Source organism: Argiope bruennichi, chromosome 11 (assembly GCF_947563725.1).
Source record: "Argiope bruennichi chromosome 11, qqArgBrue1.1, whole genome shotgun sequence".
In the NCBI taxonomy this organism is placed as follows: Eukaryota; Metazoa; Arthropoda; class Arachnida; order Araneae; family Araneidae; genus Argiope; species Argiope bruennichi.
Genome location: NC_079161.1, coordinates 5,960,920 through 5,988,905, shown reverse-complemented (window position 1 = coordinate 5,988,905; position 27,986 = coordinate 5,960,920).

The window sequence follows — 27,986 nt, the reverse complement described above, 5'->3', positions numbered from 1 at the left end:
TACAAAAAGCGAAAGCAAAACGATCGCCGTTGGAGGGGATCGAACCTAATGCCGCTGTTTGGTAGCTCGATACTCGGACCACTAGGCAAGCTGCGATTCGTTGTGGGTGTGAATTGAGAGCCACTTCTTCATTTATTCGTGTATATTCAATAATGGGGCAAATCTCTGCAAGAAAGCCATGTGTATATCGAGAAGAATGAGACTGCGCATGCCCAGAATCCCGGACCGAATTTAGACATTTATTTCTTTAATTCCTTTATTTTGGAAATATTTTTCAGTAAAAGTATGAAATCTTTGTAGATTCTTATCAAAATATTACAACTTGAAAAGAAAAAAAAATAGTATATTCTATACGTAAGATTAAAAAAATAATAATAAAATAAAATTACAAAAAGCGAATGCAAAACGATCGCCGGTGGAGGGGATCGAACCTAATGCCACTGTTTGGTAGCTCGATACTCGGACCACTAGGCAAGCTGCGATTCGTTGTGGGTTGGAATTGAGAGCCACTTCTTCATTTATTCGTGTATATTCAATAATGGGGCAAATCTCTGCAAGAAAGCCATGTGTATATCGAGAAGAATAAGACTGCGCATGCCCAGAATCCCGGACCGAATTTAGACATTTATTTCTTTAATTCCTTTATTTTGGAAATATTTTTAAGTAAAAGTATGAAATCTTTGTAGATTCTTATCAAAATATTACAACTTGAAAAGGAAAAAAAATAGTATATTCTATACGTAAAATTAAAAAAATAATAATAAAATAAAATTACAAAAAGCGAAAGCAAAACGATCGCCGGTGGAGGGGATCGAACCTAATGCCGCTGTTTGGTAGCTCGATACTCGGACCACTAGGCAAGCTGCGATTCGTTGTGGGTGTGAATTGAGAGCCACTTCTTCATTTATTCGTGTATATTCAATAATGGGGCAAATCTCTGCAAGAAAGCCATGTGTATATCGAGAAGAATGAGACTGCGCATGCCCAGAATACCGGACCGAATTTAGACATTTATTTCTTTAATTCCTTTATTTTGGAAATATTTTTCAGTAAAAGTATGAAATCTTTGTAGATTCTTATCAAAATATTACAACTTGAAAAGAAAAAAAAATAGTATATTCTATACGTAAGATTAAAAAAATAATAATAAAATAAAATTACAAAAAGCGAATGCAAAAGGATCGCCGGTGGAGGGGATCGAACCTAATGCCACTGTTTGGTAGCTCGATACTCGGACCACTAGGCAAGCTGCGATTCGTTGTGGGTTGGAATTGAGAGCCACTTCTTCATTTATTCGTGTATATTCAATAATGGGGCAAATCTCTGCAAGAAAGCCATGTGTATATTGAGAAGAATAAGACTGCGCATGCCCAGAATCCCGGACCGAATTTAGACATTTATTTCTTTAATTCCTTTATTTTGGAAATATTTTTAAGTAAAAGTATGAAATCTTTGTAGATTCTTATCAAAATATTACAACTTGAAAAGAAAAAAAAATAGTATATTCTATACGTAAAATTAAAAAAATAATAATAAAATAAAATTACAAAAAGCGAAAGCAAAACGATCGCCGGTGGAGGGGATCGAACCTAATGCCACTGCTTGGTAGCTCGATACTCGGACCACTAGGCAAGCTGCGATTCGTTGTGGGTTGGAATTGAGAGCCACTTCTTCATTTATTCGTGTATATTCAATAATGGGGCAAATCTCTGCAAGAAAGCCATGTGTATATCGAGAAGAATGAGACTGCGCATGCCCAGAATACCGGACCGAATTTAGACATTTATTTCTTTAATTCCTTTATTTTGGAAATATTTTTAAGTAAAAGTATGAAATCTTTGTAGATTCTTATCAAAATATTACAACTTGAAAAGAAAAAAAATAGTATATTCTATACGTAAAATTAAAAAAATAATAATAAAATAAAATTACAAAAAGCGAAAGCAAAACGGTTGCCGGTGGTTGGGATCGAACCTAGTGCCACGGTTTGTTGGCTCGATACTCGGACCACTAGGCAAGCTAAGAATCGTTCTGGGTTGGAATTGAGAGCCACTTCTTCATTTATTCGTGTATATTCAATAATGGGGCAAATCTCTGCAAGAAAGCCATGTGTATATCGAGAAGAATGAGACTGCGCATGCCCAGAATCCCGGACTGAATTTAGACATTTATTTCTTTAATTCCTTTATTTTGGAAATATTTTTAAGTAAAAGTATGAAATCTTTGTAGATTCTTATCAAAATATTACAACTTGAAAAGAAAAAAAAAATAGTATATTCTATACGTAAAATTAAAAAAATAATAATAAAATAAAATTACAAAAAGCGAATGCAAAACGATCGCCGGTGGAGGGGATCGAACCTAATGCCCCTGTTTGGTAGCTCGATACTCGGACCACTAGGCAAGCTGCGATTCGTTGTGGGTTGGAATTGAGAGCCACTTCTTCATTTATTCGTGTATATTCAATAATGGGGCAAATCTCTGCAAGAAAGCCATGTGTATATCGAGGAGAATGAGACTGCGCATGCCCAGAATCCCGGACCGAATTTAGACATTTATTTCTTTAATTCCTTTATTTTGGAAATATTTTTAAGTAAAAGTATGAAATCTTTGTAGATTCTTATCAAAATATTACAACTTGAAAAGAAAAAAAAAGTATATTCTATACGTAAAATTAAAAAAATAATAATAAAATAAAATTACAAAAAGCGAAAGCAAAATGATCGCCCTTGGAGGGGATCGAACCTAATGCCACTGCTTGGTAGCTCGATACTCGGACCACTAGGCAAGCTGCGATTCGTTGTGGGTTGGAATTGAGAGCCACTTCTTCATTTATTCGTGTATATTCAATAATGGGGCAAATCTCTGCAAGAAAGCCATGTGTATATCGAGAAGAATGAGACTGCGCATGCCCAGAATCCCGGACCGAATTTAGACATTTATTTCTTTAATTCCTTTATTTTGGAAATATTTTTAAGTAAAAGTATGAAATCTTTGTAGATTCTTATCAAAATATTACAACTTGAAAAGAAAAAAAAATAGTATATTGTATACGTAAAATTAAAAAAATGATAATAAAATAAAATTACAAAAAGCGAATGCAAAACGATCGCCGGTGGAGGGGATCGAACCTAATGCCACTGTTTGGTAGCTCGATACTCGGACCACTAGGCAAGCTGCGATTCGCTGTGGGTTGGAATTGAGAGCCACTTCTTCATTTATTCGTGTATATTCAATAATGGGGCAAATCTCTGCAAGAAAGCCATGTCTATATCGAGAAGAATGAGATTGCGCATGCCCAGAATCCCGGACCGAATTTAGACATTTATTTCTTTAATTCCTTTATTTTGGAAATATTTTTAAGTAAAAGTATGAAATCTTTGTAGATTCTTATCAAAATATTACAACTTGAAAAGAAAAAAAAATAGTATATTCTGTACGTAAAATTAAAAAAATAATAATAAAATAAAATTACAAAAAGCGAAAGCAAAACAATCGCCGGTGGAGGGGATCGAACCTAATGCCACTGTTTGGTAGCTCGATACTCGGACCACCAGGCAAGCTACGATTCGTTATGGATTGGAATTGAGAGCCACTTCTTCATTTATTCGTGTATATTCAATAATGGGGCAAATCTCTGCAAGAAAGCCATGTGTATATCGAGAAGAATGAGACTGCGCATGCCCAGAATCCCGGACCGAATTTAGACATTTATTTCTTTAATTCCTTTATTTTGGAAATATTTTTAAGTAAAAGTATGAAATCTTTGTAGATTCTTATCAAAATATTACAACTTGAAAAGAAAAAAAAATAGTATATTCTATACGTAAAATTAAAAAAATAATAATAAAATAAAATTACAAAAAGCGAAAGCAAAATGATCGCCGGTGGAGGGGATCGAACCTAATGCCACTGCTTGGTAGCTCGATACTCGGACCACTAGGCAAGCTGCGATTCGTTGTGGGTTGGAATTGAGAGCCACTTCTTCATTTATTCGTGTATATTCAATAATGGGGCAAATCTCTGCAAGAAAGCCATGTGTATATCGAGAAGAATAAGACTGCGCATGCCCAGAATCCCGGACCGAATTTAGACATTTATTTCTTTAATTCCTTTATTTTGGAAATATTTTTAAGTAAAAGTATGAAATCTTTGTAGATTCTTATCAAAATATTACAACTTGAAAAGAAAAAAAAATAGTATATTCTATACGTAAAATTAAAAAAATAATAATAAAATAAAATTACAAAAAGCGAATGCAAAACGATCGCCGGTGGAGGGGATCGAACCTAATGCCACTGCTTGGTAGCTCGATACTCGGACCACTAGGCAAGCTGCGATTCGTTGTGGGTTGGAATTGAGAGCCACTTCTTCATTTATTCGTGTATATTCAATAATGGGGCAAATCTCTGCAAGAAAGCCATGTGTATATCGAGAAGAATGAGACTGCGCATGCCCAGAATACCGGACCGAATTTAGACATTTATTTCTTTAATTCCTTTATTTTGGAAATATTTTTAAGTAAAAGTATGAAATCTTTGTAGATTCTTATCAAAATATTACAACTTGAAAAGAAAAAAAAATAGTATATTCTTTACGTAAAATTAAAAAAATAATAATAAAATAAAATTACAAAAAGCGAAAGCAAAACGATCGCCGTTGGAGGGGATCGAACCTAATGCCGCTGTTTGGTAGCTCGATACTCGGACCACTAGGCAAGCTGCGATTCGTTGTGGGTGTGAATTGAGAGCCACTTCTTCATTTATTCGTGTATATTCAATAATGGGGCAAATCTCTGCAAGAAAGCCATGTGTATATCGAGAAGAATGAGACTGCGCATGCCCAGAATCCCGGACCGAATTTAGACATTTATTTCTTTAATTCCTTTATTTTGGAAATATTTTTCAGTAAAAGTATGAAATCTTTGTAGATTCTTATCAAAATATTACAACTTGAAAAGAAAAAAAAATAGTATATTCTATACGTAAGATTAAAAAATAATAATAAAATAAAATTACAAAAAGCGAATGCAAAACGATCGCCGGTGGAGGGGATCGAACCTAATGCCACTGTTTGGTAGCTCGATACTCGGACCACTAGGCAAGCTGCGATTCGTTGTGGGTTGGAATTGAGAGCCACTTCTTCATTTATTCGTGTATATTCAATAATGGGGCAAATCTCTGCAAGAAAGCCATGTGTATATCGAGAAGAATAAGACTGCGCATGCCCAGAATCCCGGACCGAATTTAGACATTTATTTCTTTAATTCCTTTATTTTGGAAATATTTTTAAGTAAAAGTATGAAATCTTTGTAGATTCTTATCAAAATATTACAACTTGAAAAGAAAAAAAAATAGTATATTCTATACGTAAAATTAAAAAAATAATAATAAAATAAAATTACAAAAAGCGAAAGCAAAACGATCGCCGGTGGAGGGGATCGAACCTAATGCCACTGCTTGGTAGCTCGATACTCGGACCACTAGGCAAGCTGCGATTCGTTGTGGGTTGGAATTGAGAGCCACTTCTTCATTTATTCGTGTATATTCAATAATGGGGCAAATCTCTGCAAGAAAGCCATGTGTATATCGAGAAGAATGAGACTGCGCATGCCCAGAATACCGGACCGAATTTAGACATTTATTTCTTTAATTCCTTTATTTTGGAAATATTTTTAAGTAAAAGTATGAAATCTTTGTAGATTCTTATCAAAATATTACAACTTGAAAAGAAAAAAAAATAGTATATTCTTTACGTAAAATTAAAAAAATAATAATAAAATAAAATTACAAAAAGCGAAAGCAAAACGATCGCCGTTGGAGGGGATCGAACCTAATGCCGCTGTTTGGTAGCTCGATACTCGGACCACTAGGCAAGCTGCGATTCGTTGTGGGTGTGAATTGAGAGCCACTTCTTCATTTATTCGTGTATATTCAATAATGGGGCAAATCTCTGCAAGAAAGCCATGTGTATATCGAGAAGAATGAGACTGCGCATGCCCAGAATCCCGGACCGAATTTAGACATTTATTTCTTTAATTCCTTTATTTTGGAAATATTTTTCAGTAAAAGTATGAAATCTTTGTAGATTCTTATCAAAATATTACAACTTGAAAAGAAAAAAAAAATAGTATATTCTATACGTAAGATTAAAAAAATAATAATAAAATAAAATTACAAAAAGCGAATGCAAAACGATCGCCGGTGGAGGGGATCGAACCTAATGCCACTGTTTGGTAGCTCGATACTCGGACCACTAGGCAAGCTGCGATTCGTTGTGGGTTGGAATTGAGAGCCACTTCTTCATTTATTCGTGTATATTCAATAATGGGGCAAATCTCTGCAAGAAAGCCATGTGTATATCGAGAAGAATGAGACTGCGCATGCCCAGAATCCCGGACCGAATTTAGACATTTATTTCTTTAATTCCTTTATTTTGGAAATATTTTTAAGTAAAAGTATGAAATCTTTGTAGATTCTTATCAAAATATTACAACTTGAAAAGAAAAAAAAAATAGTATATTCTATACGTAAAATTAAAAAAATAATAATAAAATAAAATTACAAAAAGCGAAAGCAAAACAATCGCCGGTGGAGGGGATCGAACCTAATGCCACTGTTTGGTAGCTCGATACTCGGACCACTAGGCAAGCTGCGATTCGTTGTGGATTGGAATTGAGAGCCACTTCTTCATTTATTCGTGTATATTCAATAATGGGGCAAATCTCTGCAAGAAAGCCATGTGTATATCGAGAAGAATGAGACAGCGCATGCCCAGAATCCCGGACCGAATTTAGACATTTATTTCTTTAATTCCTTTATTTTGGAAATATTTTTAAGTAAAAGTATGAAATCTTTGTAGATTCTTATCAAAATATTACAACTTGAAAAGAAAAAAAAATAGTATATTCTATACGTAAAATTAAAAAAATAATAATAAAATAAAATTACAAAAAGCGAAAGCAAAATGATCGCCGGTGGAGGGGATCGAACCTAATGCCACTGCTTGGTAGCTCGATACTCGGACCACTAGGCAAGCTGCGATTCGTTGTGGGTTGGAATTGAGAGCCACTTCTTCATTTATTCGTGTATATTCAATAATGGGGCAAATCTCTGCAAGAAAGCCATGTGTATATCGAGAAGAATAAGACTGCGCATGCCCAGAATCCCGGACCGAATTTAGACATTTATTTCTTTAATTCCTTTATTTTGGAAATATTTTTAAGTAAAAGTATGAAATCTTTGTAGATTCTTATCAAAATATTACAACTTGAAAAGAAAAAAAAATAGTATATTCTATACGTAAAATTAAAAAAATAATAATAAAATAAAATTAAAAAAAGCGAATGCAAAACGATCGCCGGTGGAGGGGATCGAACCTAATGCCACTGTTTGGTAGCTCGATATTCGGACCACTAGGCAAGCTACGATTCGTTGTGGGTTGGAATTGAGAGCCACATCTTCATTTATTCGTGTATATTCAATAATGGGGCAAATCTCTGCAAGAAAGCCATGTGTATATCGAGAAGAATGAGACTGCGCATGCCCAGAATCCCGGACCGAATTTAGACATTTATTTCTTTAATTCCTTTATTTTGGAAATATTTTTAAGTAAAAGTATGAAATCTTTGTAGATTCTTATCAAAATATTACAACTTGAAAAGAAAAAAAAAATAGTATATTCTATACGTAAAATTAAAAAAATAATAATAAAATAAAATTACAAAAAGCGAATGCAAAACGATCGCCGGTGGAGGGGATCGAACCTAATGCCACTGTTTGGTAGCTCGATACTCGGACCACTAGGCAAGCTACGATTCGTTGTGGGTTGGAATTGAGAGCCACATCTTCATTTATTCGTGTATATTCAATAATGGGGCAAATCTCTGCAAGAAAGCCATGTGTATATCGAGAAGAATGAGACTGCGCATGCCCAGAATCCCGGACCGAATTTAGACATTTATTTCTTTAATTCCTTTATTTTGGAAATATTTTTAAGTAAAAGTATGAAATCTTTGTAGATTCTTATCAAAATATTACAACTTGAAAAGAAAAAAAAAAGTATATTCTATACGTAAAATTAAAAAAATAATAATAAAATAAAATTACAAAAAGCGAATGCAAAACGATCGCCGGTGGAGGGGATCGAACCTAATGCCACTGTTGGGTAGCTCGATACTCGGACCACTAGGCAAGCTGCGATTCGTTGTGGGTTGGAATTGAGAGCCACTTCTTCATTTATTCGTGTATATTCAATAATGGGACAAATCTCTGCAAGAAAGCCATGTGTATATCGAGAAGAATGAGACTGCGCATGCCCAGAATCCCGGACCGAATTTAGACATTTATTTCTTTAATTCCTTTATTTTGGAAATATTTTTCAGTAAAAGTATGAAATCTTTGTAGATTCTTATCAAAATATTACAACTTGAAAAGAAAAAAAAATAGTATATTCTATACGTAAAATTAAAAAAATAATAATAAAATAAAATTACAAAAAGCGAATGCAAAACGATCGCCGGTGGAGGGGATCGAACCTAATGCCGCTGTTTGGTAGCTCGATACTCGGACCACTAGGCAAGCTGCGATTCGATGTGGGTTGGAATTGAGAGCCACTTCTTCATTTATTCGTGTATATTCAATAATGGGGCAAATCTCTGCAAGAAAGCCATGTGTATATCGAGAAGAATGAGACTGCGCATGCCCAGAATCCCGGACCGAATTTAGACATTTATTTCTTTAATTCCTTTATTTTGGAAATATTTTTAAGTAAAAGTATGAAATCTTTGTAGATTCTTATCAAAATATTACAACTTGAAAAGAAAAAAAAATAGTATATTCTATACGTAAAATTAAAAAAATAATAATAAAATAAAATTACAAAAAGCGAAAGCAAAACAATCGCCGGTGGAGGGGATCGAACCTAATGCCACTGTTTGGTAGCTCGTACTCGGACCACTAGGCAAGCTGCGATTCGCTGTGGGTTGGAATTGAGAGCCACTTCTTCATTTATTCGTGTATATTCAATAATGGGGCAAATCTCTGCAAGAAAGCCATGTCTATATCGAGAAGAATGAGATTGCGCATGCCCAGAATCCCGGACCGAATTTAGACATTTATTTCTTTAATTCCTTTATTTTGGAAATATTTTTAAGTAAAAGTATGAAATCTTTGTAGATTCTTATCAAAATATTACAACTTGAAAAGAAAAAAAAATAGTATATTCTGTACGTAAAATTAAAAAAATAATAATAAAATAAAATTACAAAAAGCGAAAGCAAAACAATCGCCGGTGGAGGGGATCGAACCTAATGCCACTGTTTGGTAGCTCGATACTCGGACCACTAGGCAAGCTACGATTCGTTATGGATTGGAATTGAGAGCCACTTCTTCATTTATTCGTGTATATTCAATAATGGGGCAAATCTCTGCAAGAAAGCCATGTGTATATCGAGAAGAATGAGACTGCGCATGCCCAGAATCCCGGACCGAATTTAGACATTTATTTCTTTAATTCCTTTATTTTGGAAATATTTTTAAGTAAAAGTATGAAATCTTTGTAGATTCTTATCAAAATATTACAACTTGAAAAGAAAAAAAAATAGTATATTCTATACGTAAAATTAAAAAAATAATAATAAAATAAAATTACAAAAAGCGAAAGCAAAATGATCGCCGGTGGAGGGGATCGAACCTAATGCCACTGCTTGGTAGCTCGATACTCGGACCACTAGGCAAGCTGCGATTCGTTGTGGGTTGGAATTGAGAGCCACTTCTTCATTTATTCGTGTATATTCAATAATGGGGCAAATCTCTGCAAGAAAGCCATGTGTATATCGAGAAGAATAAGACTGCGCATGCCCAGAATCCCGGACCGAATTTAGACATTTATTTCTTTAATTCCTTTATTTTGGAAATATTTTTAAGTAAAAGTATGAAATCTTTGTAGATTCTTATCAAAATATTACAACTTGAAAAGAAAAAAAAATAGTATATTCTATACGTAAAATTAAAAAAATAATAATAAAATAAAATTACAAAAAGCGAATGCAAAACGATCGCCGGTGGAGGGGATCGAACCTAATGCCACTGCTTGGTAGCTCGATACTCGGACCACTAGGCAAGCTGCGATTCGTTGTGGGTTGGAATTGAGAGCCACTTCTTCATTTATTCGTGTATATTCAATAATGGGGCAAATCTCTGCAAGAAAGCCATGTGTATATCGAGAAGAATGAGACTGCGCATGCCCAGAATACCGGACCGAATTTAGACATTTATTTCTTTAATTCCTTTATTTTGGAAATATTTTTAAGTAAAAGTATGAAATCTTTGTAGATTCTTATCAAAATATTACAACTTGAAAAGAAAAAAAAATAGTATATTCTTTACGTAAAATTAAAAAAATAATAATAAAATAAAATTACAAAAAGCGAAAGCAAAACGATCGCCGTTGGAGGGGATCGAACCTAATGCCGCTGTTTGGTAGCTCGATACTCGGACCACTAGGCAAGCTGCGATTCGTTGTGGGTGTGAATTGAGAGCCACTTCTTCATTTATTCGTGTATATTCAATAATGGGGCAAATCTCTGCAAGAAAGCCATGTGTATATCGAGAAGAATGAGACTGCGCATGCCCAGAATCCCGGACCGAATTTAGACATTTATTTCTTTAATTCCTTTATTTTGGAAATATTTTTCAGTAAAAGTATGAAATCTTTGTAGATTCTTATCAAAATATTACAACTTGAAAAGAAAAAAAAATAGTATATTCTATACGTAAGATTAAAAAATAATAATAAAATAAAATTACAAAAAGCGAATGCAAAACGATCGCCGGTGGAGGGGATCGAACCTAATGCCACTGTTTGGTAGCTCGATACTCGGACCACTAGGCAAGCTGCGATTCGTTGTGGGTTGGAATTGAGAGCCACTTCTTCATTTATTCGTGTATATTCAATAATGGGGCAAATCTCTGCAAGAAAGCCATGTGTATATCGAGAAGAATAAGACTGCGCATGCCCAGAATCCCGGACCGAATTTAGACATTTATTTCTTTAATTCCTTTATTTTGGAAATATTTTTAAGTAAAAGTATGAAATCTTTGTAGATTCTTATCAAAATATTACAACTTGAAAAGAAAAAAAAATAGTATATTCTATACGTAAAATTAAAAAAATAATAATAAAATAAAATTACAAAAAGCGAAAGCAAAACGATCGCCGGTGGAGGGGATCGAACCTAATGCCACTGCTTGGTAGCTCGATACTCGGACCACTAGGCAAGCTGCGATTCGTTGTGGGTTGGAATTGAGAGCCACTTCTTCATTTATTCGTGTATATTCAATAATGGGGCAAATCTCTGCAAGAAAGCCATGTGTATATCGAGAAGAATGAGACTGCGCATGCCCAGAATACCGGACCGAATTTAGACATTTATTTCTTTAATTCCTTTATTTTGGAAATATTTTTAAGTAAAAGTATGAAATCTTTGTAGATTCTTATCAAAATATTACAACTTGAAAAGAAAAAAAAATAGTATATTCTATACGTAAAATTAAAAAAATAATAATAAAATAAAATTAAAAAAAGCGAATGCAAAACGATCGCCGGTGGAGGGGATCGAACCTAATGCCACTGTTTGGTAGCTCGATATTCGGACCACTAGGCAAGCTACGATTCGTTGTGGGTTGGAATTGAGAGCCACATCTTCATTTATTCGTGTATATTCAATAATGGGGCAAATCTCTGCAAGAAAGCCATGTGTATATCGAGAAGAATGAGACTGCGCATGCCCAGAATCCCGGACCGAATTTAGACATTTATTTCTTTAATTCCTTTATTTTGGAAATATTTTTAAGTAAAAGTATGAAATCTTTGTAGATTCTTATCAAAATATTACAACTTGAAAAGAAAAAAAAAATAGTATATTCTATACGTAAAATTAAAAAAATAATAATAAAATAAAATTACAAAAAGCGAATGCAAAACGATCGCCGGTGGAGGGGATCGAACCTAATGCCACTGTTTGGTAGCTCGATACTCGGACCACTAGGCAAGCTACGATTCGTTGTGGGTTGGAATTGAGAGCCACATCTTCATTTATTCGTGTATATTCAATAATGGGGCAAATCTCTGCAAGAAAGCCATGTGTATATCGAGAAGAATGAGACTGCGCATGCCCAGAATCCCGGACCGAATTTAGACATTTATTTCTTTAATTCCTTTATTTTGGAAATATTTTTAAGTAAAAGTATGAAATCTTTGTAGATTCTTATCAAAATATTACAACTTGAAAAGAAAAAAAAAAGTATATTCTATACGTAAAATTAAAAAAATAATAATAAAATAAAATTACAAAAAGCGAATGCAAAACGATCGCCGGTGGAGGGGATCGAACCTAATGCCACTGTTGGGTAGCTCGATACTCGGACCACTAGGCAAGCTGCGATTCGTTGTGGGTTGGAATTGAGAGCCACTTCTTCATTTATTCGTGTATATTCAATAATGGGACAAATCTCTGCAAGAAAGCCATGTGTATATCGAGAAGAATGAGACTGCGCATGCCCAGAATCCCGGACCGAATTTAGACATTTATTTCTTTAATTCCTTTATTTTGGAAATATTTTTCAGTAAAAGTATGAAATCTTTGTAGATTCTTATCAAAATATTACAACTTGAAAAGAAAAAAAAATAGTATATTCTATACGTAAAATTAAAAAAATAATAATAAAATAAAATTACAAAAAGCGAATGCAAAACGATCGCCGGTGGAGGGGATCGAACCTAATGCCGCTGTTTGGTAGCTCGATACTCGGACCACTAGGCAAGCTGCGATTCGATGTGGGTTGGAATTGAGAGCCACTTCTTCATTTATTCGTGTATATTCAATAATGGGGCAAATCTCTGCAAGAAAGCCATGTGTATATCGAGAAGAATGAGACTGCGCATGCCCAGAATCCCGGACCGAATTTAGACATTTATTTCTTTAATTCCTTTATTTTGGAAATATTTTTAAGTAAAAGTATGAAATCTTTGTAGATTCTTATCAAAATATTACAACTTGAAAAGAAAAAAAAATAGTATATTCTATACGTAAAATTAAAAAAATAATAATAAAATAAAATTACAAAAAGCGAAAGCAAAACAATCGCCGGTGGAGGGGATCGAACCTAATGCCACTGTTTGGTAGATCGATACTCGGACCACTAGGCAAGCTGCGATTTGTTGTGGATTGGAATTGAGAGCCACTTCTTCATTTAATCGTGTATATTCAATAATGGGACAAATCTCTGCAAGAAAGCCATGTGTATATCGAGAAGAATGAGACTGCGCATGCCCAGAATCCCGGACCGAATTTAGACATTTATTTCTTTAATTCCTTTATTTTGGAAATATTTTTAAGTAAAAGTATGAAATCTTTGTAGATTCTTATCAAAATATTACAACTTGAAAAGAAAAAAAAATAGTATATTCTATACGTAAAATTAAAAAAATAATAATAAAATAAAATTACAAAAAGCGAAAGCAGAACAAACGCCGGTGGAGGGGATCGAACCTAATGCCACTGTTTGGTAGCTCGTACTCGGACCACTAGGCAAGCTGCGATTCGTTGTGGATTTTAATTGAGAGCCACTTCTTCATTTATTCGTGTATATTCAATAATGGGACAAATCTCTGCAAGAAAGCCATGTGTATATCGAGAAGAATGAGACTGCGCATGCCCAGAATCCCGGACCGAATTTAGACCTTTATTTCTTTAATTCCTTTATTTTGGAAATATTTTTAAGTAAAAGTATGAAATCTTTGTAGATTCTTATAAAATATTACAACTTGAAAAGAAAAAAAAATAGTATATTCTATTCGTAAAATTAAAAAAATAATAATAAAATAAAATTACAAAAAGCGAAAGCAAAATGATCGCCGGTGGAGGGGATCGAACCTAATGCCACTGTTTGGTAGCTCGATACTCGGACCACTAGGCAAGCTGCGATTCGTTGTGGGTTGGAATTGAGAGCCACTTCTTCATTTATTCGTGTATATTCAATAATGGGGCAAATCTCTGCAAGAAAGCCATGTGTATATCGAGAAGAATGAGACTGCGCATGCCCAGAATCCCGGACCGAATTTAGACATTTATTTCTTTAATTCCTTTATTTTGGAAATATTTTTCAGTAAAAGTATGAAATCTTTGTAGATTCTTATCAAAATATTACAACTTGAAAAGAAAAAAAAATAGTATATTCTATACGTAAGATTAAAAAAATAATAATAAAATAAAATTACAAAAAGCGAATGCAAAACGATCGCCGGTGGAGGGGATCGAACCTAATGCCACTGTTTGGTAGCTCGATACTCGGACCACTAGGCAAGCTGCGATTCGTTGTGGGTTGGAATTGAGAGCCACTTCTTCATTTATTCGTGTATATTCAATAATGGGGCAAATCTCTGCAAGAAAGCCATGTGTATATCGAGAAGAATAAGACTGCGCATGCCCAGAATCCCGGACCGAATTTAGACATTTATTTCTTTAATTCCTTTATTTTGGAAATATTTTTAAGTAAAAGTATGAAATCTTTGTAGATTCTTATCAAAATATTACAACTTGAAAAGAAAAAAAAATAGTATATTCTATACGTAAAATTAAAAAAATAATAATAAAATAAAATTACAAAAAGCGAAAGCAAAACGATCGCCGGTGGAGGGGATCGAACCTAATGCCACTGCTTGGTAGCTCGATACTCGGACCACTAGGCAAGCTGCGATTCGTTGTGGATTGGAATTGAGAGCCACTTCTTCATTTATTCGTGTATATTCAATAATGGGGCAAATCTCTGCAAGAAAGCCATGTGTATATCGAGAAGAATGAGAGTGCGCATGCCCAGAATCCCGGACCGAATTTAGACATTTATTTCTTTAATTCCTTTATTTTGGAAATATTTTTAAGTAAAAGTATGAAATCTTTGTAGATTCTTATCAAAATATTACAACTTGAAAAGAAAAAAAAAATAGTATATTCTATACGTAAAATTAAAAAAATAATAATAAAATAAAATTACAAAAAGCGAAAGCAAAATGATCGCCGGTGGAGGGGATCGAACCTAATGCCACTGCTTGGTAGCTCGATACTCGGACCACTAGGCAAGCTGCGATTCGTTGTGGGTTGGAATTGAGAGCCACTTCTTCATTTATTCGTGTATATTCAATAATGGGGCAAATCTCTGCAAGAAAGCCATGTGTATATCGAGAAGAATAAGACTGCGCATGCCCAGAATCCCGGACCGAATTTAGACATTTATTTCTTTAATTCCTTTATTTTGGAAATATTTTTAAGTAAAAGTATGAAATCTTTGTAGATTCTTATCAAAATATTACAACTTGAAAAGAAAAAAAAATAGTATATTCTATACGTAAAATTAAAAAAATAATAATAAAATAAAATTACAAAAAGCGAATGCAAAACGATCGCCGGTGGAGGGGATCGAACCTAATGCCACTGTTTGGTAGCTCGATACTCGGACCACTAGGCAAGCTACGATTCGTTGTGGGTTGGAATTGAGAGCCACATCTTCATTTATTCGTGTATATTCAATAATGGGGCAAATCTCTGCAAGAAAGCCATGTGTATATCGAGAAGAATGAGACTGCGCATGCCCAGAATCCCGGACCGAATTTAGACATTTATTTCTTTAATTCCTTTATTTTGGAAATATTTTTAAGTAAAAGTATGAAATCTTTGTAGATTCTTATCAAAATATTACAACTTGAAAAGAAAAAAAAAAGTATATTCTATACGTAAAATTAAAAAAATAATAATAAAATAAAATTACAAAAAGCGAATGCAAAACGATCGCCGGTGGAGGGGATCGAACCTAATGCCACTGTTGGGTAGCTCGATACTCGGACCACTAGGCAAGCTGCGATTCGTTGTGAGTTGGAATTGAGAGCCACTTCTTCATTTATTCGTGTATATTCAATAATGGGGCAAATCTCTGCAAGAAAGCCATGTGTATATCGAGAAGAATGAGACTGCGCATGCCCAGAATCCCGGACCGAATTTAGACATTTATTTCTTTAATTCCTTTATTTTGGAAATATTTTTCAGTAAAAGTATGAAATCTTTGTAGATTCTTATCAAAATATTACAACTTGAAAAGAAAAAAAAATAGTATATTCTATACGTAAAATTAAAAAAATAATAATAAAATAAAATTACAAAAAGCGAATGCAAAACGATCGCCGGTGGAGGGGATCGAACCTAATGCCACTGTTTGGTAGCTCGATACTCGGACCACTAGGCAAGCTGCGATTCGTTGTGGGTTGGAATTGAGAGCCACTTCTTCATTTATTCGTGTATATTCAATAATGGGACAAATCTCTGCAAGAAAGCCATGTGTATATCGAGAAGAATGAGACTGCGCATGCCCAGAATCCCGGACCGAATTTAGACATTTATTTCTTTAATTCCTTTATTTTGGAAATATTTTTCAGTAAAAGTATGAAATCTTTGTAGATTCTTATCAAAATATTACAACTTGAAAAGAAAAAAAAATAGTATATTCTATACGTAAAATTAAAAAAATAATAATAAAATAAAATTACAAAAAGCGAATGCAAAACGATCGCCGGTGGAGGGGATCGAACCTAATGCCACTGTTTGGTAGCTCGATACTCGGACCACTAGGCAAGCTGCGATTCGATGTGGGTTGGAATTGAGAGCCACTTCTTCATTTATTCGTGTATATTCAATAATGGGGCAAATCTCTGCAAGAAAGCCATGTGTATATCGAGAAGAATGAGACTGCGCATGCCCAGAATCCCGGACCGAATTTAGACATTTATTTCTTTAATTCCTTTATTTTGGAAATATTTTTAAGTAAAAGTATGAAATCTTTGTAGATTCTTATCAAAATATTACAACTTGAAAAGAAAAAAAAATAGTATATTCTATACGTAAAATTAAAAAAATAATAATAAAATAAAATTACAAAAAGCGAAAGCAGAACAAACGCCGGTGGAGGGGATCAAACCTAATGCCACTGTTTGGTAGCTCGTACTCGGACCACTAGGCAAGCTGCGATTCGTTGTGGATTGGAATTGAGAGCCACTTCTTCATTTATTCGTGTATATTCAATAATGGGACAAATCTCTGCAAGAAAGCCATGTGTATATCGAGAAGAATGAGACTGCGCATGCCCAGAATCCCGGACCGAATTTAGACCTTTATTTCTTTAATTCCTTTATTTTGGAAATATTTTTAAGTAAAAGTATGAAATCTTTGTAGATTCTTATAAAATATTACAACTTGAAAAGAAAAAAAAAAGTATATTCTATTCGTATAATTAAAAAAATAATAATAAAATAAAATTACAAAAAGCGAAAGCAAAATGATCGCCGGTGGAGGGGATCGAACCTAATGCCACTGTTTGGTAGCTCGATACTCGGACCACTAGGCAAGCTGCGATTCGTTGTGGGTTGGAATTGAGAGCCACTTCTTCATTTATTCGTGTATATTCAATAATGGGGCAAATCTCTGCAAGAAAGCCATGTGTATATCGAGAAGAATGAGACTGCGCATGTCCAGAATCCCGGACCGAATTTAGACATTTATTTCTTTAATTCCTTTATTTTGGAAATATTTTTAAGTAAAAGTATGAAATCTTTGTAGATTCTTATAAAATATTACAACTTGAAAAGAAAAAAAAATAGTATATTCTATTCGTAAAATTAAAAAAATAATAATAAAATAAAATTACAAAAAGCGAAAGCAAAATGATCGCCGGTGGAGGGGATCGAACCTAATGCCACTGTTTGGTAGCTCGATACTCGGACCACTAGGCAAGCTGCGATTCGTTGTGGGTTGGAATTGAGAGCCACTTCTTCATTTATTCGTGTATATTCAATAATGGGGCAAGTCTCTGCAAGAAAGCCATGTGTATATCGAGAAGAATGAGACTGCGCATGCCCAGAATCCCGGACCGAATTTAGACATTTATTTCTTTAATTCCTTTATTTTGGAAATATTTTTAAGTATAAGTATGAAATCTTTGTAGATTCTTATCAAAATATTACAACTTGAAAAGAAAAAAAAATAGTAAATTCTATACGTAAAATTAAAAAAAAAATAATAAAATAAAATTAAAAAAAGCGAATGCAAAACGATCGCCGGTGGAGGGGATCGAACCTAATGCCACTGTTTGGTAGCTCGATACTCGGACCACTAGGCAAGCTGCGATTCGTTGTGGGTGTGAATTGAGAGCCACTTCTTCATTTATTCGTGTATATTCAATAATGGGGAAAATCTCTGCAAGAAAGCCATGTGTATATCGAGAAGAATGAGACTGCGCATGCCCAGAATCCCGGACCGAATTTAGACATTTATTTCTTTAATTCCTTTATTTTGGAAATATTTTTAAGTAAAAGTATGATATCTTTGTAGATTCTTATCAAAATATTACAACTTGAAAAGAAAAAAAAATAGTATATTCTATACGTAAAATTAAAAAAATAATAATAAAATTAAATTAAAAAAAGCGAATGCAAAACGATCGCCGGTGGAGGGGATCGAACCTAATGCCACTGTTTGGTAGCTCGATAATCGGACCACTAGGCAAGCTGCGATTTGTTGTGGGTTGGAATTGAGAGCCACTTCTTCATTTTTTCTTGTGTATTCAATAATGGGACAAATCTCTGCAAGAAAGCCATGTGTATATCGAGAAGAATGAGACTGCGCATGCCCAGAATCCCGGACCGAATTTAGACATTTATTTCTTTAATTCCTTTATTTTGGAAATATTTTTCAGTAAAAGTATGAAATCTTTGTAGATTCTTATCAAAATATTACAACTTGAAAAGAAAAAAAAATAGTATATTCTATACATAAAATTAAAAAAATAATAATAAAATAAAATTTCAAAAAGCGAATGCAAAACGATCGCCGGTGGAGGGGATCGAACCTAATGCCACTGTTTGGTAGCTCGATACTCGGACCACTAGGCAAGCTGCGATTCGTTGTGGGTTGGAATTGAGAGCCACTTCTTCATTTATTCGTGTATATTCAATAATGGGGCAAGTCTCTGCAAGAAAGCCATGTGTATATCGAGAAGAATGAGACTGCGCATGCCCAGAATCCCGGACCGAATTTAGACATTTATTTCTTTAATTCCTTTATTTTGGAAATATTTTTAAGTATAAGTATGAAATCTTTGTAGATTCTTATCAAAATATTACAACTTGAAAAGAAAAAAAAATAGTAAATTCTATACGTAAAATTAAAAAAAAAATAATAAAATAAAATTAAAAAAAGCGAATGCAAAACGATCGCCGGTGGAGGGGATCGAACCTAATGCCACTGTTTGGTAGCTCGATACTCGGACCACTAGGCAAGCTGCGATTCGTTGTGGGTTGGAATTGAGAGCAACTTCTTCATTTATTCGTGTATATTCAATAATGGGGCAAATCTCTGCAAGAAAGCCATGTGTATATCGAGAAGAATGAGACTGCGCATGCCCAGAATCCCGGACCGAATTTAGACATTTATTTCTTTAATTCCTTTATTTTGGAAATATTTTTAAGTAAAAGTATGAAATCTTTGTAGATTCTTATCAAAATATTACAACTTGAAAAGAAAAAAAAATTGTATATTCTATACGTAAAATTAAAAAAATAATAATAAAATAAAATTAAAAAAAGCGAATGCAAAACGATCGCCTGTGAGGGGGATCGAACCTAATGCCACTGTTTGGTAGCTCGATACTCGGACCACTAGGCAAGCTGCGATTCGTTGTGGGTTGGAATTGAGAGCCACTTCTTCATTTATTCGTGTATATTCACTAATGGGGCAAATCTCTGCAAGAAAGCCATGTGTATATCGAGAAGAATGAGACTGCGCATGCCCAGAATCCCGGACCGAATTTAGACATTTATTTCTTTAATTCCTTTATTTTGGAAATATTTTTCAGTAAAAGTATGAAATCTTTGTAGATTCTTATCAAAATATTACAACTTGAAAAGAGAAAAAAATAGTATATTCTATACGTAAAATTAAAAAAATAATAATAAAATAAAATTACAAAAAGCGAAAGCAAAATGATCGCCGGTGGAGGGGATCGAACCTAATGCCACTGTTTGGTAGCTCGATACTCGGACCACTAGGCAAGCTGCGATTCGTTGTGGGTGTGAATTGAGAGCCACTTCTTCATTTATTCGTGTATATTCAATAATGGGGAAAATCTCTGCAAGAAAGCCATGTGTATATCGAGAAGAATGAGACTGCGCATGCCCAGAATCCCGGACCGAATTTAGACATTTATTTCTTTAATTCCTTTATTTTGGAAATATTTTTAAGTAAAAGTATGATATCTTTGTAGATTCTTATCAAAATATTACAACTTGAAAAGAAAAAAAATAGTATATTCTATACGTAAAATTAAAAAAATAATAATAAAATAAAATTAAAAAAAGCGAATGCAAAACGATCGCCGGTGGAGGGGATCGAACCTAATGCCACTGTTTGGTAGCTCGATAGTCGGACCACTAGGCAAGCTGCGATTCGTTGTGGGTTGGAATTGAGAGCCACTTCTTCATTTATTCGTGTATATTCAATAATGGGACAAATCTCTGCAAGAAAGCCATGTGTATATCGAGAAGAATGAGACTGCGCATGCCCAGAATCCCGGACCGAATTTAGACATTTATTTCTTTAATTCCTTTATTTTGGAAATATTTTTCAGTAAAAGTATGAAATCTTTGTAGATTCTTATCAAAATATTACAACTTGAAAAGAAAAAAAAATAGTATATTCTATACGTAAAATTAAAAAAATAATAATAAAATAAAATTACAAAAAGCGAATGCAAAACGACCGCCGGTGGATAGGATCGAACCTAATGCCACTGTTTGGTAGCTCGATACTCGGACCACTAGGCAAGCTGCGATTCGATGTGGGTTGGAATTGAGAGCCACTTCTTCATTTATTCGTGTATATTCAATAATGGGGCAAATCTCTGCAAGAAAGCCATGTGTATATCGAGAAGAATGAGACTGCGCATGCCCAGAATCCCGGACCGAATTTAGACATTTATTTCTTTAATTCCTTTATTTTGGAAATATTTTTAAGTAAAAGTATGAAATCTTTGTAGATTCTTATCAAAATATTACAACTTGAAAAGAAAAAAAAAATAGTATATTCTATACGTAAAATTAAAAAAATAATAATAAAATAAAATTACAAAAAGCGAAAGCAAAACAATCGCCGGTGGAGGGGATCGAACCTAATGCCACTGTTTGGTAGCTCGATACTCGGACCACTAGGCAAGCTGCGATTCGTTGCGGATTGGAATTGAGAGCCACTTCTTCATTTATTCGTGTATATTCAATAATGGGACAAATCTCTGCAAGAAAGCCATGTGTATATCGAGAAGAATGAGACTGCGCATGCCCAGAATCCCGGATCGAATTTAGACATTTATTTCTTTAATTCCTTTATTTTGGAAATATTTTTAAGTAAAAGTATGAAATCTTTGTAGATTCTTATCAAAATATTACAACTTGAAAAGAAAAAAAAAATAGTATATTCTATACGTAAAATTAAAAAAATAATAATAAAATAAAATTACAAAAAGCGAATGCAAAACGATCGCCAGTGGAGGGGATCGAACCTAATGCCACTGTTTGGTAGCTCGATACTCGGACCACTAGGCAAGCTGCGATTCGTTGTGGGTTGGAATTGAGAGCCACTTCTTCATTTATTCGTGTATATTCAATAATGGGGCAAATCTCTGCAAGAAAGCCATGTGTATATCGAGAAGTATGAGACTGCGCATGCCCAGAATCCCGGACCTAATTTAGACATTTATTTCTTTAATTCCTTTATTTTGGAAATATTTTTCAGTAAAAGTATGAAATCTTTGTAGATTCTTATCAAAATATTACAACTTGAAAAGAAAAAAAAATAGTATATTCTAAACGTAAAATTAAAAAAATAATAATAAAATAAAATTACAAAAAGCGAATGCAAAACGATCGCCGGTGGAGGGGATCGAACCTAATGCCACGGTTTGGTAGCTCGATACTCGGACCACTAGGCAAGCTGCGATTCGTTGTGGGTTGGAATTGAGAGCCACTTCTTCATTTATTCGTGTATATTCAATAATGGGGCAAATCTCTGCAAGAAAGCCATGTGTATATCGAGAAGAATGAGACTACGCATGCCCAGAATCCCGGACCGAATTTAGACATGTATTTCTTTAATTCCTTTATTTTGGAAATATTTTTAAGTAAAAGTATGAAGTCTTTGTAGATTCTTATCAAAATATTACCACTTGCATAGAAATAAAAAATAGTATATTCTATACGTAAAATTAAAAAAATAATAATAAAATAAAATTACAAAACGTGAAAGCAAAACGATCGCCGGTGGAGGGGATCGAACATAATGCCACTGTTTGGTAGCTCGATACTCGGACCACTAGGCAAGCTGCGATTCGTTGCGGGTTGGAATTGAGAGCCACTTCTTCATTTATTCGTGTATATTCAATAATGGGGCAAGTCTCTGCAAGAAAGCCATGTGTATATCGAGAAGAATGAGACTGCGCATTCTCAGAATCCCCGACCGAATTTAGACATTTATTTCTTTAATTCCTTTATTTTGGAAATATTTTTCAGTAAAAGTATGAAATCTTTGTAGATTCTTATCAAAATATTACAACTTGAAAAGAAAAAAAAATAGTATATTCTATACGTAAAATTAAAAAAATAATAATAAAATAAAATTACAAAAAGCGAATGCAAAACGATCGCCGGTGGAGGCGATCGAACCTAATGCCACTGTTTGGTAGCTCGATACTCGGACCACTAGGCAAGCTGCGATTCGTTGTGGGTTGGAATTGAGAGCCACTTCTTCATTTATTCGTGTATATTCAATAATGGGGCAAATCTCTGCAAGAAAGCCATGTGTATATCGAGAAGAATGAGACTGCGCATGCCCAGAATCCCGGACCGAATTTAGACATTTATTTCTTTAATTCCTTTATTTTGGAAATATTTTTAAGTAAAAGTATGAAATCTTTGTAGATTCTTATCAAAATATTACAACTTGAAAAGAAAAAAAAATAGTATATTCTATACGTAAAATTAAAAAAATAATAATAAAATAAAATTACAAAAAGCGAAAGCAAAACAATCGCCGGTGGAGGGGATCGAACCTAATGCCACTGTTTGGTAGCTCGATACTCGGACCACTAGGCAAGCTGCGATTCGTTGTGGATTGGAATTGAGAGCCACTTCTTCATTTATTCGTGTACATTCAATAATGGGACAAATCTCTGCAAGAAAGCCATGTGTATATTGAGAAGAATGAGACTGCGCATGCCCAGAATCCCGGACCGAATTTAGACATTTATTTCTTTAATTCCTTTATTTTGGAAATATTTTTAAGTAAAAGTATGATATCTTTGTAGATTCTTATCAAAATATTACAACTTGAAAAGAAAAAAAAATAGTATATTCTATACGTAAAATTAAAAAAATAATAATAAAATAAAATTAAAAAAAGCGAATGCAAAACGATCGCCGGTGGAGGGGATCGAACCTAATGCCACGGTTTGGTAGCTCGATAATCGGACCTCTAGGCAAGCTGCGATTCGTTGTGGGTGTGAATTGAGAGCCACTTCTTCATTTATTCGTGTATATTCAATAATGGGGCAAATCTCTGCAAGAAAGCCATGTGTATATCGAGAAGAATGAGACTGCGCATGCCCAGAATCCCGGACCGAATTTAGACATTTATTTCTTTAATTCCTTTATTTTGGAAATATTTTTAAGTAAAAGTATGATATCTTTGTAGATTCTTATCAAAATATTACAACTTGAAAAGAAAAAAAAATAGTATATTCTATACGTAAAATTAAAAAAATAATAATAAAATAAAATTAAAAAAAGCGAATGCAAAACGATCGCCGGTGGAAGGGATCGAACCTAATGCCACTGTTTGGTAGCTCGATAATCGGACCACTAGGCAAGCTGCGATTCGTTGTGGGTTGGAATTGAGAGCCACTTCTTCATTTATTCGTGTATATTCAATAATGGGACAAATCTCTGCAAGAAAGCCATGTGTATATCGAGAAGAATGAGACTGCGCATGCCCAGAATCCCGGACCGAATTTAGACATTTATTTCTTTAATTCCTTTATTTTGGAAATATTTTTCAGTAAAAGTATGAAATCTTTGTAGATTCTTATCAAAATATTACAACTTGAAAAGAAAAAAAAATAGTATATTCTATACGTAAAATTAAAAAAATAATAATAAAATAAAATTACAAAAAGCGAATGCAAAACGATCGCCGGTGGAGGGGATCGAACCCAATGCCACTGTTTGGTAGCTCGATACTCGTACCACTAGGCAAGCTGCGATTCGATGTGGGTTGGAATTGAGAGCCACTTCTTCATTTATAAGTGTATATTCAATAATGGGGCAAATCTCTGCAAGAAAGCCATGTGTATATCGAGAAGAATGAGACTGCGCATGCCCAGAATCCCGGACCGAATTTAGACATTTATTTCTTTAATTCCTTTATTTTGGAAATATTTTTAAGTAAAAGTATGAAATCTTTGTAGATTCTTATCAAAATATTACAACTTGAAAAGAAAAAAAAATAGTATATTCTATACGTAAAATTAAAAAAATAATAATAAAATAAAATTACAAAAAGCGAATGCAAAACGATCGCCGGTGGAGGGGATCGAACCTAATGCCACTGTTTGGTAGCTCGATACTCGGACCACTAGGCAAGCTGCGATTCGTTGTGGGTTGGAATTGAGAGCCACTTCTTCATTTATTCGTGTATATTCAATAATGGGACAAATCTCTGCAAGAAAGCCATGTGTATATCGAGAAGAATGAGACTGCGCATGCCCAGAATCCCGGACCGAATTTAGACATTTATTTCTTTAATTCCTTTATTTTGGAAATATTTTTCAGTAAAAGTCTGAAATCTTTGTAGATTCTTATCAAAATATTACAACTTGAAAAGAAAAAAAAATAGTATATTCTATACGTAAAATTAAAAAAATAATAATAAAATAAAATTACAAAAAGCGAATGCAAAACGATCGCCGGTGGAGGGGATCGAACCTAATGCCACTGTTTGGTAGCTCGATACTCGGACCACTAGGCAAGCTGCGATTCGTTGTGGGTTGGAATTGAGAGCCACTTCTTCATTTATTCGTGTATATTCAATAATGGGGCAAATCTCTGCAAGAAAGCCATGTCTATATCGAGAAGAATGAGACTGCGCATGCCCAGAATCCCGGACCGAATTTAGACATTTATTTCTTTAATTCCTTTATTTTGGAAATATTTTTCAGTAAAAGTATGAAATCTTTGTAGATTCTTATCAAAATATTACAACTTGAAAAGAAAAAAAAAATAGTATATTCTATACGTAAAATTAAAAAAATAATAATAAAATAAAATTACAAAAAGCGAATGCAAAACGATCGCCGGTGGAGGGGATCGAACCTAAAGCCACTGTTTGGTAGCTCGATACTCGGACCACTAGGCAAGCTGCGATTCGATGTGGGTTGGAATTGAGAGCCACTTCTTCATTTATTCGTGTATATTCAATAATGGGGCAAATCTCTGCAAGAAAGCCATGTGTATATCGAGAAGAATGAGACTGCGCATGCCCAGAATCCCGGACCGAATTTAGACATTTATTTCTTTAATTCCTTTATTTTGGAAATATTTTTAAGTAAAAGTATGAAATCTTTGTAGATTCTTATCAAAATATTACAACTTGAAAAGAAAAAAAAAATAGTATATTCTATACGTAAAATTAAAAAAATAATAATAAAATAAAATTACAAAAAGCGAAAGCAAAATGATCGCCGGTGGAGGGGATCGAACCTAATGCCACTGCTTGGTAGCTCGATAATCGGACCACTAGGCAAGCTGCGATTCGTTGTGGGTTGGAATTGAGAGCCACTTCTTCATTTATTCGTGTATATTCAATAATGGGACAAATCTCTGCAAGAAAGCCATGTGTATATCGAGAAGAATGAGACTGCGCATGCCCAGAATCCCGGACCGAATTTAGACATTTATTTCTTTAATTCCTTTATTTTGGAAATATTTTTCAGTAAAAGTATGAAATCTTTGTAGATTCTTATCAAAATATTACAACTTGAAAAGAAAAAAAAATAGTATATTCTATACGTAAAATTAAAAAAATAATAATAAAATAAAATTACAAAAAGCGAATGCAAAACGATCGCCGGTGGAGGGGATCGAACCCAATGCCACTGTTTGGTAGCTCGATACTCGTACCACTAGGCAAGCTGCGATTCGATGTGGGTTGGAATTGAGAGCCACTTCTTCATTTATAAGTGTATATTCAATAATGGGGCAAATCTCTGCAAGAAAGCCATGTGTATATCGAGAAGAATGAGACTGCGCATGCCCAGAATCCCGGACCGAATTTAGACATTTATTTCTTTAATTCCTTTATTTTGGAAATATTTTTAAGTAAAAGTATGAAATCTTTGTAGATTCTTATCAAAATATTACAACTTGAAAAGAAAAAAAAATAGTATATTCTATACGTAAAATTAAAAAAATAATAATAAAATAAAATTACAAAAAGCGAATGCAAAACGATCGCCGGTGGAGGGGATCGAACCTAATGCCACTGTTTGGTAGCTCGATACTCGGACCACTAGGCAAGCTGCGATTCGTTGTGGGTTGGAATTGAGAGCCACTTCTTCATTTATTCGTGTATATTCAATAATGGGACAAATCTCTGCAAGAAAGCCATGTGTATATCGAGAAGAATGAGACTGCGCATGCCCAGAATCCCGGACCGAATTTAGACATTTATTTCTTTAATTCCTTTATTTTGGAAATATTTTTCAGTAAAAGTCTGAAATCTTTGTAGATTCTTATCAAAATATTACAACTTGAAAAGAAAAAAAAATAGTATATTCTATACGTAAAATTAAAAAAATAATAATAAAATAAAATTACAAAAAGCGAATGCAAAACGATCGCCGGTGGAGGGGATCGAACCTAATGCCACTGTTTGGTAGCTCGATACTCGGACCACTAGGCAAGCTGCGATTCGTTGTGGGTTGGAATTGAGAGCCACTTCTTCATTTATTCGTGTATATTCAATAATGGGGCAAATCTCTGCAAGAAAGCCATGTCTATATCGAGAAGAATGAGACTGCGCATGCCCAGAATCCCGGACCGAATTTAGACATTTATTTCTTTAATTCCTTTATTTTGGAAATATTTTTCAGTAAAAGTATGAAATCTTTGTAGATTCTTATCAAAATATTACAACTTGAAAAGAAAAAAAAAATAGTATATTCTATACGTAAAATTAAAAAAATAATAATAAAATAAAATTACAAAAAGCGAATGCAAAACGATCGCCGGTGGAGGGGATCGAACCTAAAGCCACTGTTTGGTAGCTCGATACTCGGACCACTAGGCAAGCTGCGATTCGATGTGGGTTGGAATTGAGAGCCACTTCTTCATTTATTCGTGTATATTCAATAATGGGGCAAATCTCTGCAAGAAAGCCATGTGTATATCGAGAAGAATGAGACTGCGCATGCCCAGAATCCCGGACCGAATTTAGACATTTATTTCTTTAATTCCTTTATTTTGGAAATATTTTTAAGTAAAAGTATGAAATCTTTGTAGATTCTTATCAAAATATTACAACTTGAAAAGAAAAAAAAAATAGTATATTCTATACGTAAAATTAAAAAAATAATAATAAAATAAAATTACAAAAAGCGAAAGCAAAATGATCGCCGGTGGAGGGGATCGAACCTAATGCCACTGCTTGGTAGCTCGATACTCGGACCACTAGGAAAGCTGCGATTCGTTGTGGTTTGGAATTGAGAGCCACTTCTTCATTTATTCGTGTATATTCAATAATGGGACAAATCTCTGCAAGAAAGCCATGTGTATATCGAGAAGAA